The sequence below is a fragment of the Peromyscus eremicus genome, chromosome 5 (assembly GCF_949786415.1).
Source record: "Peromyscus eremicus chromosome 5, PerEre_H2_v1, whole genome shotgun sequence".
Classification (NCBI taxonomy): domain Eukaryota; kingdom Metazoa; phylum Chordata; class Mammalia; order Rodentia; family Cricetidae; genus Peromyscus; species Peromyscus eremicus.
This window is the reverse complement of record NC_081420.1, coordinates 14,092,435-14,112,882: the sequence shown is the minus strand read 5'-3', so window position 1 is coordinate 14,112,882 and position 20,448 is coordinate 14,092,435. Positions and strand designations below refer to the sequence as shown.

At 37.8% G+C, this 20,448-nt stretch overlaps 1 protein-coding gene across 1 annotated transcript in view; it reads right to left on the bottom strand.

The window, feature by feature from the left end:
- The window catches only part of Cenpp (centromere protein P), a 207,859-nt gene that overhangs the window by 112,642 nt on the left and 74,769 nt on the right, over positions 1-20,448 (bottom strand). The gene's annotated exons all lie outside the window — the stretch shown is intronic.

The following is a 20,448-nucleotide window of genomic DNA, read 5'->3' as shown; positions in this document are numbered from 1 at the left end:
TTTGGTACCATTTGTCTCCCCCCAAATCAGAAGCATACATAATTTTTTTCTTTAAAAACTGATTTGTTTTAATATTTTATGTGTATGGGTGTTTTATTCACATGTGTATAAGCACCACTTGCTTGCCTGGGGCCAGAAGAAGGCATTGGATTCCATGGAACTAGAGATATAGACAGTTATGAGCTACCATGTGGGTGCTGAGAAGTAAACTTGGGTCCTTTGGAAGAGCTGCCAGTTTTCTTAACCACTGAGCCATCTCTTCAGCCCCTTACATTTATTTTAAACTACCTCAAAACCTAGACTTCAAATAAATTTTTTTGGTAAAAGGATAAGAACAATGTTATAGATATATAAGGGATGGAAGTTGAACACCAAGGTGAAGAACGGGTAAAGAACATTTCAGTCTTCAAGGCAGGTTACGCAACTTCAGCACCATTGGTATTTTGGGCCACCATTCTTGGGGATGGGGACTGCTACACACACTGCAGAATGCTAGCAACTCCCCTGTCTCTACTCCTACAAGTAATAATATCTGCTTTTTCTGCCTACTACCACTGTGGAAATTCTGTAGATGACAGCAATATATCAGCTGGCTGAGAGCAGCTGCTTTATAGGAATACACCTGACATCTAAGATGACATCACTTAGGAAACCTAGACTAAATCTGCTGCTTTGTAAAAATTGTAGAGGGACATAGTGAGATCTAAATAACAAAGGCTTATCACTAGTATAAGTGTACAGAAAGAGGAGTGCAGGACTTTGAGTAGGAAATCCAGTCCCGTTTATAGTTTGGAGCAGGCCACCCACTTAGAGTTTGCTTCCTCATCTGCAGATAATACAGATGTGACAACACAGATCAATGAAGTTGCTATGATTACTAAATAAGAGCGTATGTGAAGTGCTTTGCAAATCATAAATGTTCATAAAACATGAACGTCTATTATTGAACTGTGGGCTGATGAAAAAACTAAAACATATGAATTTCTTAAAAATAAAATATTATAAGGGCAATTATTCTAAATTTAAAAGTTTAAAGATTTTGTTTTTATTTTTACTTATATGTATGTGTGGGTGCCATGTGTGTGGAGGTACCTGTGGAGTCCAGAAGAGCAAGTCAGATCCCCTGGAGCTGAAGTTGTAGGCAGTTGTTATCTGCCCAAAATGGGTGCTAGGAATTGAACTATGGTTCTCTGAAGAGCTCCAAGCACCCTTAACCACTGAGCTATTTTTCTAGTCCTTCAAAAATTAAAACATTTTAAAGTTCCAGTTGTTTCAATGAAATATTTTTCTGCAATATAATATAAATAGTGATGTCACAGCACTAATAAGAACATATGTAAAAATCAAATATTTAATGACATTGGAAAAGGCAGTTCTTCAAGTTAGTAATTAAAATATGGTTAACAAGATCAGAATCCTGTCAACAGGTAAGTCTATAAAGAGCAGTGGTGCTTAAAGAGTTAACAATGTTTCTAAAAAGAAAAGACAGAAGAAAAAAATTTAACAGTGGAAATGATTCCTGAATTCTTGCAATTAACTTGGTACAGTTAATATTTGTGTTTTCCACTTCACAACTGTTAGAAATTTTGGGTTTAAGTTCATTAAAACAAATCATTAATAAATTCTTAAGCTGCCAGACCTGCATTAACGTTTTCTGCCATAAACATATTTTAATAGTAAGTACAAAATTTTGCCTGCTTGAAATTGACTAAAGACTGAAAACAGGTGAGTTACTACACCTAACTCGGTATATAAAGGAATTTTCACATAAACAAGAAGTCTCAATGATATTCTACCTATATTTCATGCCAATTACTACAAATAAGTTCACCAGAATTCATGAAATACGATTCGAGAAAATCATCTACTGAAGTAAAACAAAAACTATTTTAAAGCCTCAATTTGTTTACTCTTGAGCTATCACACCATTTTTCTTTTATTCATAATTCCTTCATTTTTTTCAATGTGTGTATAATGTTTGTTTACATACTTGCGGTTGCACACTAGTTAAGAATGCAGACAGAGGCCGGGCGGTGGTGGCGCACGCCTTTAATCCCAGCACTCGGGAGGCAGAGCCAGGCGGATCTCTGTGAGTTCGAGGCCAGCCTGGGCTACCAAGTGAGTCCCAGGAAAGGCGCAAAGCTACACAGAGAAACCCTGTCTCGAAAAACCAAAAAAAAAAAAAAGAATGCAGACAGAGGCTGAGGTATTCTTCCTAAATGGCTCTCCACCTTACTCACTGGGGCAGATCTTGCTAGTCAGCTACCCAGGTGTTCTAGGGAACCATCTTCACCTTCTGAGCACCGGAATTCCAAGGGCTGCTGTGGTGGTATTGTGTTCCCCGAAATATTGTGAACCCTAATAAACTTATCTGGGGTCAGAGAACAGAACAGCCACAATATTAAACATAGAAGATAGGCAGTGGTAGCGCACGCCTTTAATCCTAGCATTCCAGAGGCAGAAATCTATGTGTTCAAGGATACAGCCAAGCATGGTAACTCACGACTTTAATCCCAGAAAGTGAGCCTTTAATCCCAGGGAGTGATGGTAGAAGGCAGAAAGATATATAAGGCGTGAGGACCAGGAACTAGAAGCATTTGGCCTGGTTAAGCATTTGGCTGGTTAAGCTTTCAGGCTTCTAGCAGCACAGTTCAGCTGAGAGCCATTTGGATATGAGGACACAGAGGCTTCCAGTCTGAGGAAACAAGACCAGCTGAGAAGATGGTCAGGTGAGGATAGCTGTGGATTGTTCTGTCTCTCTGACCATCCGGCATTTCACCCCAATAACTGGCCCCGGGTTTGGTTTTATTAATAAGAACTTTTAAGATTCATGCTACAGGCTGCCAAGTGCACCTGGCATCCTCACACTTCTATGGCAAGAGTTTTACTTGCTGAGCCATTTCTCCAGTCCCCACCCCTTTTTGAAAGAATTCCTGCCTTAACTTCTACTAACTTCCTATCCCATGGGCTCTTAAACTACTTCAGCTGACCTAATGATTCTTGTGAATCTATTTTTATGTTGTACAGATAACACTCAACAACAATAGCTGGTATTTGAAAGAGTATTTTCAAACTCTACTAAGTGTTTTACTTGTGTTCTTTAACTTAGCTACAGGATAATTACATGAATCAGGTGTGGAAACTGAAGAACAAAGATTTAAATAACTTAGGGCACATGGGATTTGAATCTAGTGTCTAAATCTATGCTTTAACTATGACAGTATACTATCTTTTCATGGTGTTTTTATACTTCTAGGAATTATTTGCATACTTGACTAACACTAACCAGGTCTTTCTGGTTGCCTTTTTGTAGCTGTTTCCCAATACACTTCTTTTGGCCCCTTTTCTGTGTCCCATAACAATTTTGTTTCTATCAATTTAGCCATTACTAAAAACCCAAATCCACATCTCAGATTCTAACTTTTCTCACAAATAACTACTTTTGAAAACCAAAATATTATGTACCACATAATCAAAACTAGTATCATAAACAATTTCCTTCAAATTTATACTGTCTCTCTTGATCCTTGTCGTTCCTCCCAGGTGTTCATGGCTCTAAGATTCAAGTGACCCTCTTGCAGCTCCATAGCCAACCTGGAACTAATTTCTGCCTTGTCATCTCACATATATGCCTTCCTTTTTTATCTGAGTCATACTACATAATTTGCTACCTGAAATAGGCTCCTGATTTCATCTTGCTTATTCAACTCCACAATAAACCAAATTGATCTGTGTACATCTGAAATGATCATGTCAGTCTTTTTCACCAAAGTTTATAATAGTTCCTACTGGTGACTGAATTATAAAAATTATGATACTTTCCCAATGTCACTAAATATTTGAATTTTACACATATTCTTACCTAATGTAGGACTATCACCTATGTGGAAGTTTGAATAAGAATAGCCCCATAGGCTCACATATCTGAATATTAGGTCATTAGAGAGTGGCACTACTTGATATGGATTAAAAGATGTGGTCTTGTTGGAGGAAGTGTGTCACTGAGGTTGGGCTTTAGGGTTTCAAAAGCTCAAGCCAGGCCCAGTGTCTCTCTCTCTCTCTTCCTGAGGCCTGCTGATCCAGATCTAGAACTCTTAGCTACTTCTCCAGCACCATGTCTGCCTGGGTGCTGCCATGTTTCCTGCCATGATGATAATGGATTATACCTCTGAATGTAAGCCAGCCCCAATTAAACACTTTCTTTTATATGAGTTGCTATGGTTGTGGCATCTCTTCACAGCAATGGAACACTGGCTAAGACAACCTATATTTCAAATATTTATTTGTGAGTTTTCAATTTTATGTTCCAGGTCAAGATTACTTGCTATTTTTAAAACACACTTTGCATTTTCTGGCTTCGTGTTTTTGTTCACACTGTGCCTTTCATTGGTCAGAATCTCTGCCCAACCTCAGATGTCTATGTGAAACATCCCTCTCAGTTCATCTTCCCGATTCTCTCATAAACAAAAGTGAATACTTGCCCCACCCCCAAAACTTCTCAGTATTTTGACTGTACTTGTCTTTTGTACCTGTACCACTGCTATTTATTTTCCAAAGGAAATATCTTAGTTGCAAGGACTGTGTTTTGGTCATCTCTCCCCCTATTGCAAAAGGATAGCATAGTGCTGTGGCTCTGTACATTTCTAGATAAAACTGCTGAGGGGAAAGAGGACATTTTTATTTACATCTCAAAATATAACATGTTTCTAACCTATATATCTTCTTTCACTCCATGAGCTCTCCTCACCCTGAAGCTCTGTCAACAAAACACACTTACTATATCCAGATGCATGAACATACCGTATGTTACATGAGTTAGGGCAACTGGCATTTTCTCTTAGTGCACTTTTGACTCAGTGTTATTGAAGGTATTTATTAATGTTTCTATCATTGGTTCTGGATAACTCAAAAACAGTGTTCCTTGTCCTATCATCTCTGACCAAGGCTATCCGAAGAAAACATCTCTGGAAATAATAGCTCAGTATTGGTGAAATGGAAACTAAAAGCCCAGCTTTGAAATGAACTCACACAGAGAGGAGGTTGCAGGAAGTCTGAAGAGGCAGAAACACAAGCATAGTTAAGGTCAAGGAGAAAAGGCCCAGGCCACTTGATGCCTTTATAGGCAGAAGCAACCCTAAAATGAAGATGCTCAGTTTGAATGCCAGAGATGTTGTTCCCTTTACCTTTTTTCTAAGAATTTATAACAGAAGCAAAGTAAGTGAAACAATATAGTGAACTTCCATGTACTTCTCATAGTTCCAACAATTCATAAATAATCATTTCACACTCTAATCTCTTTTATTTTACTAAATTTGAGAGAAAATTTATGTACAGTATAATCCAATCATTTAAAGGATATAATTCAATGGTCCTCAAGATATTTAGAGTTCTGCAACCACTGCTATAAATCAATGTTGGAACATTTTATCATCTCCAACACAAACCATGTACTATGCATATAAATCATTTTCCTTATTCCCTGGTAAATCTACACTTTTCTCTATGGGTAGCCTTAATCTGGACATTTAATATGAGCAGAATAATATGGTGACTGCTTCTTCTACTTAATAGGTTTTTTGAGGTTTATTCATGTTGCAGCATGTGAGAAGTTCATTGTTCTCTATTGCCAAGCAATGTTTAATTGAAAGTATATACAATATTTATACATTCATTAGTTGCTGGGCAATTGTGCTGTTGTCATTTTTAACGATTATAAAAATGCTGTTATGAAAACCTGGATACAAATTTCTGAGAGGATCCACATTTCTATATATCCAGAAGTACAGTGTCAGTTGCTATCAGTGCTCCTTTTGAGAAGATGCCAGACTCTTTTCCATGTGGACAGGCCACTTTATGTTCTCATATTGTTTATATTCCAAGTTGGGTTTTATATATAGTATGGTGGTATTTTATTTGTACTGAAATGTGATTTTAATTGTATGTTAATAAATAAAGTTGCCCGGGGGTCAGAGCTATTAGAGCCCTAGCAAGAGCGTGGCGGTGGTGGCGCACGCCTTTAATCCCAGCACTTGGTAGACAGAGCTAGGTAGATCTCTGTGTTCAAGGATACAGCCAGCATTGGAGACACATGCCTTTAATCTCAATACCATAGAAGACCTGGAAGTCTCTACAGACAAGCAGTGACGAGGCAGTCATGTGTTTGGGTTTACAACCAATGAGAAGGCAGAACAGAAAGACTATATAAAGACAAACACACAGGAAGTAGGTCTCTCTCGGAGAGGTCTCTTGGCTGAAGAGGCTAGCTTCAGCAGGAAGGGTAAGGCTCTTAGCTCTGATCTCTTGGCTTTCTTCTTTGCATTGGTTCTGTGTTTCTTATTTAATAAGACGGTTGGTTACAGCTACAATATAGTTCACTGAGTAAAGTAAAACTTCAAAGTTTTACTTTGTACTATGTACAGAGGCAGCTTCAGGCTAACACAAAGCAAGTGAGATGAACTCATACTACAAAGAGCAATATTCCGTTCAGTATTTGCTTGCTACTGTACTGGGTACACCTAGGGCCTTGCATATCTAGACAAGTTCTCTACCATAGAAATATATACCCATTTCCTTTTTAGTGTTCTGTTTGGAGACAATATTTCATCACTAAGTTGCCCAGGCTGGCCTTGAATTCATTTTGTAAGTAAGCATGGTTTAGAATAATATTTATTATCCACTTTGGATTTGTGTTCTTCTCTGTATTAAAATTTTGTCTGCTAAGAAATGCTAACAAGGGGCTGGGGAGATAGCTTAGAGGTTAAGAGCACTGTCTGGTCTTCCAAAGGACCCAGGTATAGTTTTCAGCACCAACAAGGTAGCTCACAACTGTTTGTCATTTTATGGCTATGTTCCTTTTGCAGAACAGTAGTATTTGTTTTTTCCTCTAGGTCCCTGACGTATCTGTCTCATGTTCTTGGCCAGGGCATTTTTATTTTTAACCTTACATGTCTTTTGCATATATATTATAGATTTCTGTTTTGTGTTTTAAGGGATTCCTGTGTGCATGAACATGTTTATCTCTGCATCTTCATGTGTTTCTCATGCTTTTTATTTGCCTTGTTTTCTTCTGTCTATATCTCTTTGTTTTACCTATTTTGTTTTATTATTATTTTTAGATGTCTGTTTTCTAACAAGAGATAAAAAGGATGTGGGTTTGGATAGGAGGGTACATAGGGAACAACTTGGAGGAGTTGGGTAGGGGAAATTGTAATCAGAATATATTATATGAAAAAAAATCTATTTTCTTTCTTTCTTTCTTTCTTTCTTTCTTTCTTTCTTTCTTTCTTTCTTCCTTTCTTCCTTTCTTTTTCTTTTCTTTTTTTTTTCCCCCGAGACAGGGTTTCACTGTGTAGCTCTGGCTGTCCTGGAACTCGCTTTGTAGACAAGGCTGTTTTTGAACTCATAGAGATCTGCCTGCCTCTGCCTCCCCAGTGCTGGGATTAAAGGGGTACACCACCACCACCCAGCAAAATATAGTTTCAATAAAAACAAATAAACAAACAAACAAACAAACAAAAAAACCCAAACACCTTAAGAAATTGAAGAAAGAAACTGAAGAAGATAATCTGGAGATAGAAAGTCCACCGCTACATCCACCGAAGCTCATGGATTTGAGAGAATATAGTAAAAATGGCCAAACTATCAAAAGCAATCAAAGATTCTATGCAATCTCCATCAAAATGCCAACATAATTCTTCAAAGAAATTGAAAGGGCAATTTTCAGCTTCACATGGAAACTTAAAAAACTTAGAATTGCTAAAACGTATCCTGAATAATAAAAGAACTGCTGGAGGCATCACCACTGGTCTTAGTCACTATTCTATTGCTATGATAAGACATTATAACCAAGGCAACTCTTCTGAAAGAAACATTTAATTGGTGGCTTGCTTACAGTTTCAGAGGTTTAGTCCATTATCATTTTGGCAGGGAGTATGGAGACACACAGGCAGACATGGTGCTGGAGAAGCAGCTAAGAGTTCTACATCTATCTAATCCACAGGCAGCAGGAAGAAAGCCACTTGGCCTGGCTTGAGCTTTTGAAATCTCAAAGCCCACTCCCAGTGAGACACTTCTTTCACTAAGACCACACCCATTCCAACAGGGCCAAAGCTCCTAATTCTTCTTAAGTAGTACTGCTCCCTGATGACTAAGCATTCAAATATATGAGCCTATGGGGGCTATTCTTATTCAAACCATCACACCATCCCTGATCTCAAATTGTACTAGAGAGCTATAGTAACAAAAACATGGTACTAGCATAAAAACAGACATATTGATCAATGGAAGAAAATTGAAGACCCAGACATAAATCCACACACCTATGGACACCTGATATTTGATAAAGAAGACAGAAATACACACTGGAAAAAAAGAGTATCTTCAACAAATGGTGCTGTTCAAGCTGGATGGTTGCATGTAGAAGAATGCAAATATTCATATTTACCTGCCTGCACAAAACTCAACTTCAAATGGATCAAGGACCTCAACGTAAGTCCAGATACCTTGACTCTGACAAAAGAGAAAGTGAGGCATAGTCTTGAATTCAATGGCACAGGAAAAGACTTTCTGAACAGATACTGTAAGCACAGGCACTAAGACCAACAATTAATAAATGGGATCTCATGAAACTGAAAAATCTTCTGAATGGCAAAGGGTATCATCATCTGGACAAAGGAGCAGGCTAAAAAATGGGAAAAGGTCTTTACTAACTATTTATCTAATAGAGAGTTAATATCTAAATCACATTTTTAAAGAAGTCAAAAAATTGGACATCAAAAAAACAAATGACCTAATTGAAAAATGGGACAGAGAACTGAAGTTCCCAAAAGATGAAACACAAATGGCCAAGAAATACTTAAATGTTCAACATCCTTAGTCATCAGGGAAATGAAAATCAAAACTACTTTGAGATTTCATCTCACACCAGTCAGAATGGTCAAGATCACCAAAACAATTGACAGCTCATGCTGGTGAGGATGTGGGGAAAGGGAACACTCATCCATTGCTGGTGGAGTGCTAACTTGTAACTTGTATAGCCACTGTAGAAATCAGTGTGGTTATTGCTCAGGAAGCTAGGATTAGATCTACCTCAAGATCTAGCTATACCACTCATTGGCATATATCCAAAGATACATATATCCATATACTATAGAGACAGACACTTGTTCAACTATGTCCATTGCTATTCTATTCATAATAGCCAGAAACTAGGAACAGCCTAGATGTTCACCAACAGATGAATGGATAAAGAAAATGTGGTACATTTACATGATAGAATATTACTTAGCTGTTATAAGAAAGAAAGAAACAAACAAATAAAACTGAAATCATAAAATTTATAGACTTAGGAAAAAAATAATCCTGAGTAAGGGGATCAAGAACCAAAAAGACAAATATGGTATGTATTTTCTTATATGTGGATGCTAGCTTTTAAGCATTTAATAGTCATGCTACCATCTGAATAACTAGAGGCTAGGTATATATTAAGAAACTAGTGGGGCAGAGGGAGAGAAAGGACCTCCCAAGGCAGGGGAAATAGAATATTATAGTTAGAGAGAAACAGAAGTTGGAGATTGGAATGGGAGGATTAAATGGAGAGGGAGAGAGAAAAGATAGGTAGGGGAGGGAATATGGGATGGGACAACTAACACTAAAGGCCATTTGAGGAGTCATATAGAAATCTACCACAGTAGAAGATCCTCTAGATATATACATATATGAGAGAAATCTAAATGGAGTCACCAAATAACAGGGGAGACAGAGCCCCAACTAGACATCACATGAAACTTCCAGTGCCAGGAATGGGTTACATCTAATCCAGTAGCTGGCCAAATGGGCTTATGGAACAATCCTCTCAAACAACCCAGGCTATTGCCAAGGCTATTGGTTGCTTTCTACAAACTGGTAATAAAACCGTACTGCTGAAAACAATCAATAATTACATGTCTCATTGAACATGGAGAAATTGATCTGGTGCCAACAAGAGCTTTCACCCTTACTGACTAGTGTTAATGGTCCTGGAAGGTATTCTGCATAATACCAAAGGAGAATGGTAAACACTAACCCTGCTACAAACACTTCAGTCTACAATGGTAACCTGCCTGCACAATACACTGCTACAGTAGCAGCACAAATGTTGTGGGAATAACTAACCACTATCTGTCTGGACTTAAGGCCTATTCTATGAAATGGTGTGGAGGCCCAAATTACTCAGTCAGAGCATCTGAGCTTGCTTTACCCCAAAGGGCTGCATAATGGGATGATTTGACCACAGGCGTGGTTACCAGGTGTTTGGAAGGGTCTACACTTGGCTGTACATTGTGCTTTGATCTTGCAAGGGGTAGGTCTTTTGTCTCTCCCCTTGGCATGTTGTAAAAAGTCTGTTGGTACTGATCCAGACCCTCCCAAAATTATCCCGTGTTTCTGTCTTTATTCTCATTGGCTAGGTGTCTCTTTCTATCTAATATTTTCTTATCCCTCTCTCCTCCTCCTAAGAACCCTAGAAAAGGTGGGAAAGGTAGGAGTTGGACTCCCATAGTCTCCCACAAAAATGGAACCCATGTTTGACACTGCTGTGGTAGCCAAGAATTTAAGATTAGATAGGCCATCAACCTAGGAGAAAACCAGATACTAATTTCTGCTAAAGGACGTTGGCAATAAAATGACTCCCAGTGGCATTCTGCTATACCCATAGATCAGTGTCTCACTCAGCCATTCTTAGAGAAGCTTCTTCCTATAATAGATGGGAACTAACATAGAGACTCACAACTGGATAGGATGGATAATATCAAGGAACAGTGTTGTGGTAGTTTGAATATAACTGGCCCCCATAATCTCAGGGAGTGGCACCCTTAGGAAATGTGGCTTTGTTGGAATGGGTATGGCCTTGTTGGAGGAAGCACGTCACTGTGGGAGCAAGCTTTGGGGTTTCTTATGCTCAGAATACCACCCAGCATCACAGTAGACTGCCTGTGGCATGCAAAATGTAGGACTCTAAGCTCCAGCACCATGTCTGCCTGCATGCTGCCAAGCTCCCCGTCATGACGATAATGGACTGAAACTCTGAAGCTGTAAGTGAGCCACTCCAATTAAATGTTTTCTTTATAAAAGCTGCCCTGGTCATGGTGTCTCTTCACAGCAATAAAAACCTTAACTAAGACAAGTGTCTTCCAAACACAACAGGACTGACACACATATGAACTCACAGAGACTGTGGCAGGATGTATAGGGCCTACACAGATCCAAAAGCAGAGGAGGCCCCAGCACTGAAATGAGGAGTAGACATGAGCTCCCATCTTCAACTAAGAGGCTATCTTCATGAACAACTGCTAGCAAAGGAAAACTTAGTTACTCTAAGGGAGTCTTACCGTGTAGACAAACCACACTTAAGGGAAGCCAAATGCCCAGCAGTAGATGGCCAACACAAAATGAACTCGAAGGTAGTTTTGAACATTTTTTTCTCTCATATTGCTTTGTCAGTGCTTTTTTCCTTATCATTCTAGTCGTTTGCTTGTATATTATGATTTCCGACTTTGTTTTTTTTATGGGTTTTATGTGTGTGTGTGTGTGTGTGTGTGTGTGTGTGTGTGTGTGTGTGTGTATGTCTGTTTTTTTGCCTGTTTTCTTATGAGAGAGAAAAAGAAAGCATGAAGTTGGAAGGGTTGGAAGGTGGGGAGGATCTGGGAAGTAGATAGAAAGGTGGAGAAACAGTGATCAGAATGTACTGTATGAGGAAACAACTATATTTTTCATAAAAAACAAGAATAAAAAAATTTCTCTTACTTTTTGGGATTATAATACATCATTTCCCTCTTTTCTCTCTCCAACCAATCCCATATATATTTCTAAAAACATAAACACAACCTTAGTCTATGTACTGTTACTTGTATGTACGCGTTCAGGCTGACCATCTGGTATTGCCTTTTTCTCCGCTTTCGGCCGTCCTTGGCTGTCTGTATTTCTCTGTGTAGGGTTGAGGCCTCTTGGGCTTTCCCCTGTCCATGTTGGCATGTCTACTGCTGTTGTCCTTGTTCAGCTCATGTTTAGGCAAGTCATGTTGGTGAGACTTTATGGGTGTAGCTTCTGACATTCCCAGGAGACATAATCTTATAGCACACTCCCTGATCCTGAGTCTTACTATGTAGCTCTGACTATCCTAGAACTTGCTATGTAGACCAGGCTGCCCAAATTCACAAGAGATCTGCCTAATTCTGCAGCCTCAGTGCTAGGATTAAAGGCATGTGCTACTAGGCCTGGTCAACTATCCATTCCTCAAAAACATAATTATCACATTGAAAAATTAATTTCTTAATATCATCAAACCTAGTAACTGTTTAAATTTCCAACTATGCCACAATTATTTAAACTGTCATTTCTTTTAGGTGAGTGTGTGCGTGCATGTGTGCCTGTGTGTCCTCACAAACATACATGGAGAGGTTGGATGTCTTGCTCTATCACTCTCTGTTTTATTTTCTCATTGAACCTGTAGCTAGGCTAATTAATAGTCAGCAAGCCTCAGGCATCTTCCTGTCTCCATCCATATAGCATTAGAGATACAGGCAGACACACAGCTACACTTTTATGTACGTGCTAGAGATTCAAATTCAGATCCTCATGTTTGAGCTACAAGTGCTTTTACCTACAGAGACATCTCCCCAGTCCTGGTTTTTGTTAATTTTATTTTTTTAGACAGGGTCTTGCCATGCTCCCTACATTGACCATAGTCTTCTCAGTTCTGAAGTTACAAGTATGTGCCACCGTAGGTACACAGCACTCTTTTTTTTTTAAAAAAACAAACAAACAAACCTATGCATTTCCCATTTCTTTTCTTCCCTCCCTCAGTACTTATGTGACAGAAAAACCAGGCTACTTGTCCAACAGTATTTCTCACATTCTATTTTTGCTAATTGCATACCAGTAACATCCTTTAACCTAGTCTTCTGCCTTCTGTTTTCTATGTCTAATGCTTCCTGTAAATGAGTAGCTGAATCTGCATTGCTGACTTGAAAAACACTTTTAATAAAGGTTATTATTCAAAGAAAATAGTGTAAAGATGATTTTGAGTGTCACTAGCAGCAGGGGACATGGCCAGATACTGCTGAGTAAGGAAGGAGCTCCTCGCTTAGGGGCCTCCACTAAGGCTTGGCTAGGATCTTGATTTACACTGCAGAAAAGGGATTCAGGATGAAGCAAAGTTGGGGTTTATGGAATGTGGAAGGTCATAATAGTTACATATATGTTTTTATAGCTTTGTAGTTAAAATGCATAAGTAGACATAATTTATAACAAGATTCAAAGATTAAGCGAAGTTTAAAAAAATTAAGTAAAAAATATGAGCTGATGTTGTTGGTTGTTTTGGCTCTTTTGAGGGCCCACCACCCAGCTCCCAAATAAATCACACACAGAGGTTTATTCTTAATTTTAAATGTCCAGCCTTAGCTTGGTTTCTTGCCAGCTTTCCTTAACATCTTTTGCCTCTGGGCTTTTCCCATCCTCTTAACTTCTGTAAATCTTACTCTTACTCTGTGGCCTGCTGTGTAGCCGGGTGGCTAGCCCCTGAAGTCCTCCTCCTTCTCTGGCTACTTCTTTCTCTCCTCCCAGATTTCTCCTTCCATATATTCCCTCCACCTGCCAGCCCCACCTATCCTTTCTCCTGCCTTGCTATTGGCCGTTCAGTTCTTTATTAGACCATCAGGTGTTTTAGACAGGCACAGTAACACAGCTTCACAGAGTTAAATAAATGTAACATAAACAAAAGTAAAAACCTTAAAATAATATTCTACAACAATCTGGTTTACTTATTTTTCTTATCTTAATGAATCTCCAGCTGGGCCACTTGAGAGGTATAGGCAAGAGCAGGATTTCAAAATTATTCTTGGCTACACAGGGAGTTTGAGGCTAGCCTGGGCTGATATCATTTTTTCTCTTTTTTTCTTTTTCTCTTTTCTTTCTTTCTTTCTTTCTTTCTTTTTTTTTTTTTTTTTTTTTTTTGCATTGCACATTTTTAAGTTTGTGGAGAAAGGAATGTTGATAGGCTCAAACTCAAAGGTCATAAAAGCTTCAGGCCTTAACAGTGGCTCATCAACTGTTCTAACAATCTTGCCTTAGATACCTCTCAGAGCCGGCCGGTGGTAGTGCACGCCTTTAATCCCAGCACTCGGGAGGCAGAGGCAGGTGGATCTCTGTGAGTTCGAGGCCAGCCTGGTCTACAGAGCGAGTTCCAGGAAAGGCGCAAAGCTACACAGAGAAACCCTGTTTTGAAAAATAAAAAACAAAAAACAAAACAAAACAAAACAAAAAAAGATACCTCTCAAAAAAGAATTAGGGTCTCTATCAAGGCAAGCAGTTTTATTCTGTGAGTTGTGCTGAAATTCTTGAACCTCAGTCAGCAAGAAATGTAAACCAATTCTGGGGTGGGCGTGGTTCCTTTTATTTTTTTCATCATTCCACACTGCCTTAATAAGTACATTATAGCTTAATAACTAAAACCACCATATAATTGATATATAAAGAAGAGAATACTCTTAGCACAGGAAGCTCCTTTCTCATCAGTAGCACTTCAAAGGGCTGTCTTCATTGAATATATTTTTATTGTTGAATTTTTATGTAAACATATTCATATTTAATACTATAAACACTGGACTCCAATCTCTGATTTGTGCAAAGGACATTGTAGTCCAGACATTGAGTTCCACTCACCCTCTATCTAAATTTCTGACTTACAAAATAAGGCAAGATGTCATTGAATTTCTTATACAGAAAACTTAAATAATCAAAATTTGCTTCAATACCACATGATTAAGTTGTTGTCTAGGCTGCTTTATCTGCCAAGAAGGCAGCTTCCCAGCTCAGGAAGTTCCGGCCATGTTCTATTGAGAGTAGGTTCCTTACTACCCATCCCATTAATGAGTCATTCTGCTGGTCACTTAAAATACTGATAAACCAAAGAAAAATGTAATAACTCTTTAATTTACTTGGAAGAAAATAAGATAGTATTCCCATCTTCTATAGGAGGTCAAAGACAACTGTATATAGTTATTCTAATTTTTCCAGTCAAAATTCTAGTACTGAATGGGAAGGGGTTCATGAGAACCCCTAACTGAGAACCAATACACACCTGAAAACTTCTGGGAAAGAGTCAGTTTTAAGGATGTGGAGCCCAGTATATTAACCATACTCTGGTAGATGGTCTCACAGCCCAAAGCATAAGGACGGCACAAACTGGAGCTGGTAGGTTATTGAAGGGCAGGGGGAAGAGAGAGGACACAAAGTTGCGGGGAGGGGTGTAGGGGGGTGAAGTAGATTTGGGGGGCATTAGGGAAAAAAGTTGGGAGTGAATATGATTCAAAATACATTATATGAAATTCTCAAAGAACAAAAAAACAACGGTTTTGTATAAAATAAGAAGGGAGAAAAAGGTTGGAGAAGAAAATGTGTGGCTAGAGACCAGTCAAGGCCCTCCTGAGAATAAGTGGATATAGTACCAAAACATGGATAGGCCAGAAGATATTCAGAAGTGGAATGTAAAGGACTTCCCTACACATCCAATCTGGGAGTGAAGGAAGAGAAGCACTTAGGTTAGAGGTTGCTGGGATTTCCTAACAATTGAAGCACTTGTTGTAAGTTCTCGGATTTGCTCAGGGAATTTGTCTTCCCAGATTTAGGGTGTAAGTGATCTTCAGACCCAAGAATTTTAACCATCAGCTCTACTGACTCTAATGGTGCTAGACTGTACAATTTGGAGGGCCCTAATTTGGAGAATTCCCAAGTTTCTGCCTTATGTAAGTGAATATGAGGCTAGGGTAGAGGAACTACTTACAGAAAAAGTAAATTTTGATGGAAAAGAAAGCTTATGAACATGTTTGTTCCTCAGAGCCCTGCTGGGGTAGATACATATAGTAAGTAGTGAGTCATGTCTGCTGAGCAAAACGTGGTACTTAGTGTATGGAATACTACAGGGCTACCCAAATGAAAGAGCTCATTTATCAAGCATTGTATTTGCTCTGCAATCATGATTCCAAGTCAGTGAAGTGGTATGTGTAGTTCCAGCTACTAAAGAAACTGTGGCAAGAGGATTGCTTGCACCCTAGGGTTTGAAGCTAGTCTAGACAAAATGGCAAGATTTTTGTTTTTAAAACAAACAAAATCCTATGATTCCATTTAGAGCATTGGAAGGTGTCCTTCCAAGTACACATCTAAGATGCCAGTGCTGGCTACCCCTCCGAAGACACCTCCTGTACTCTTGATCTGTATGCTTAGCTTGTGCCATATTAGTTCCTCTTTTCTGATACTGACTTGGCTTACTTTCATACAACATTCAGAACTATTCAAGAACTAAATATACATTATCTAAAACAGTATTTGCATCCTTCCACTACCTTTTTCTTTTCTTTTTTCTTTCTTTCTTTTTTTTTTAAGAGCAGTTTTAGGTTCCTAGCAAAACTGAGATGCAGGCACAGATCTTCCCAGATCCCTCTCCTCGTAAAGAGCTTTTCTTTCTGGTACTTCTCAGTGTTCCAGGTCCATCTTATACTTACTTTCCCTGCCTCAATTCTTCTAGATGAATGGTGCCAGAAACTAAGATCTGGTTACCAGCTTATTGCTACAAAAATATCTTTGATTGTATGTCCTGGCAGCTTCAAAGCAAGGCCATGTACACATGTATTCTAACCTATGTATATACACATATCTATAAAAAAAAATCACTGTGTATAGTCATCTGTATTCACATTTACCTAAATATGAGTTTTCACTGTTGTGTCATACTCTAACCCATCGCCACATCAATCCCTCTTAGCAAATGCCCTTGCTTACCTTTAATGTCTTATTTCAACAGTGCAGGACTTGGCTCCTACCATTCACCAGAGCGTAACCATTCACCAGAGCGTACTGCCCAGCTCACATACAGCAGTAACAGAACTGCCAGTTTGCCTTACTCATTTTTATCCTTCACCTTGGTTTATTCTCTGCTATACTCTGTACCACTCAATAAACTTTTATATTCTATTTTCCTCTTCTATGACAATAAGATTTTCACTATTGAGTCCTCAGCTTTAAATCACTTTACACAAAGTAGGTGTTCAATTTTTTTTAAAGAGCTGAACAATGAACAAATAAATGAAAACTTCTTTTGCCTATTATATTAATTAGGCTGAATCAGGAGGGCTTTTTCTAGCCAGCACTAGTATGTTGTTCAGCTTTGAGATGCTGTGTCTGCTTCAACAAACTCATAAGCCTAGCATGTAAATTAGATTATTTTAACAATTCATATGACTTCTCTCCACAATTGCTACAACTAAGCCACTTAACCAAATCAGTGATAATAAACTATCACCTACCCTAACCATTACCTTTTTCCCCCCCCCCAAGACAGGGTTGCTCTATGTAACAGTCCTGGCTGTCCTGGAACTTGCTTTGTAGACCAGGTTGGCCTCGAACTCACAGAAATCTGCCTGCCTCTGCCTCCTGAGTGCTGGGATTAAAGGCATATGCCACCACTGCCCAGCATCTCCTTAATTTTCAACTACTGCCAACTGAAACTTCCTATATACTGCTAAGCTAGTTTAAATGTTCTAGAAATACTTTTGTTTCTGTGTAGTCTTGGCTGTCCTGTACACCAGGCTGGCCTCAAACTCAGAGATCTGCCTGCCTCTGCCTCCCAAGTGCCAGGATTAAAGGTAAGTGTCACCATGCCCAGCTTCTAGACTTCTTTGTTTTGTTTTAATGTGCTCTAGCTATCTAGTGACAAATATTCTTCCACCTAATCTGGAAACAGGAACAATATAATCACTATTTTAAGACCAAATCACACAGTTAATAAAGAGTTACATTTAAAAATTAAATGGTTGGTTTTAAATTAATTAGTTAAAAGAACTATGAAGGGGACTCAAAGAATGTTTGAGAAAAAAAAACATACAAATTTGCTCTTTTCCTGAGTATAAAAGCCTGAGGTTTAAGAAAAAAGACAGTAATAGGAAACATATGGAAAAGATTGGTAACAAAACGGAATCTTGGCCCAAGTGTGGTCTGCCACATTTCACATACCAATGTCTCAAGTAATAGACTAGATGTTTACAATACTGCCAAAGCATCCTTGAAACACTGTATACATTTCTCAAATCTGAAATATAAAAATAAATTCTGTAAGTTCCTTATAAAGTTTAATAGAAAACATTATTTTGAAGAACCAAAAAAAGAACTTCTCAAGAATCTCCTTCCAAAAAACTCAACATCTAACTCCAGGAGACACAGCTAACTCAATGTTTAACTATGAAAACATTAGCAGAAAATTTTCTCCTGCAGCAAGCAAGCTTGCTGGCTGGAATTCTTAAGGAGGGTCCCTCAGCAACGGGAAAGTTTCTAAATCCACAAAATGAAGTAGAAGTTATTGGGCAATAGAGCCTTTTCATTCTATCCCACTGAAAGACAAATGCACTATAAAATGACTTTGTGTACTGAGGAAAAAAGCAAATTAGAGATATAGCTGCATAGTGCAACACTTTAACTTCTATAACCAATTCATTTCTCTTTTAAAAGTTATTGGTAGCCTATTTTAATGAAAAAGTTGTGTCTTTAACCTGTGAAACCAATGTAATCTACTGCATTTTCAAAGTAAACTAGATGTGAAGTACTGTATGTTTCCAATTCTGACTCCTAGCTTCAAAAAGGGAAGCACTGACGTGAATACAAGCCTCTGTCAACCCAGGAACCAGATACAATTCTGAATTCCACCTTAAATTGCTGAGACACTGGGCTCCAGGTCAGAGTGGACTTTAATCTGAAGAATTCTTTGGCATAAAAATGAAAATAAAAACAGTAATCAGTACATGCTGTTTCATTTAGTCTTGTTTGCCTTTCATATTAGAGGAAATTCTTGCCACACCTCAAACCAAAATTAAGAAGTAAAGAAAGAAGTTAGCCACATAAATATGACCAAGAGCACAAATATCTTAATTTGAATCCACAAAGTTTTGTATAATGAAAAGAAGTACAAAATTTTAATTCAACCCAACTGTTTTCCAAGCAGATTGTATTTGCTTAAATTGCTACAGTAATTCAATGGACAGCCCTGTCTGGACTCAGAGTTACTGTGGAGTTTTTAAGAAACTCCGTTAGAGAATTTAGGCATTTCTGATTGAGTTAAAGGATTTGCCAATTCATCAATCCCTGAAACTAAAGCAATTTCAACAGGTATGATGATAAAATAATTCTGAACTCTTAAAGAATGTATGCCTACTGTTATAAAAGTAGATTGTATTTGTTTAATAGTAAAGTAGACTGCAGCTATCATAAAGGCACAATCTGGGGAAGCAAAATCTAGTAAAAAAATTAAAATTTTGATTAGGCAAAATTTTCAGGCAAAAAGATTAGTAAGATGAGTTTAAATTTCTCATTTAAAATTATTCAACAAACAATATTTGTTTAGATTCTTTCTTTATAAATTTTGGCCAAAGGGAAAGATTGTTGGGTTAAAGGAATCAAATCTCTCTTTAGTTTCTTGGATCTGATTTTCTACTCTTAATTTTAAATGACAAAAAAAAATGCTAATACTTTTGAGCCATAAATCCGAGTAGTGATGGTGAATATAGTTGTAGGGAAGGAGTGTATTTGTTCAAAATTTCTCTATGGGACAAATACTGATCTAGAGTATTTTTGTTTTCATTTGTATCATTCTCAAAGATTTAAGTGTATTATGGCTAAAAATAACTGATATGCTTTTTTAATAGCAAAAGATTTTACAGAATTAAATTTAAAGTTGTCTTAGAAAAACTCATGTTTAAATAATTATTTATTATAGTAAAATGCTATGATGCTTTAAGTTTCCAGAACTAAGTAAATTATACTTCAATTTTATTAATTTAGATTAAGGCCTACATTGGTTAAAAAACACGAATGCTTTTCTTTAAGTAAGAGAAATGTTATGAAAAAGACACTCTTATTGTCTTATATGCAAAATTCACATTAATAGATAATTTCTTAAAGTTTACATTGTTGCTCTGCTTTAAATTTTCCTCTTCACCTGCCATTTGTCTAATAGATAATATATTATAAGTGAGAAGTATCACATATTGTTATAGAGAAATAAATACAAAAGATCATAGCCAATTCTCTAACTTTTTTTCATCTAAAGAAACCACCATGGTGAAATGCCTACAGAAATCAACGTTAACAAAGAGAAGCATTATTAACAAGATATAATCTTAACAAAATATATTAAGTACATCATCATTCCACAGATCTCTGACGACTTAGAACCAATGCACTGCACTTAGGCTTTGTTAAAAACTAGAGACTGGGAAATGAGACGGTTGACAGTGAGTTACTGTGATGTTCTGAGTTATACTATAGGGAATAAGCCATCAACTGTACAATATGGAAACAAAAGTAACAAAATTTGTTACTTAGCAAATGGCTAAGATGAGATTCATTGGGTAAAATCACTCACAGGGA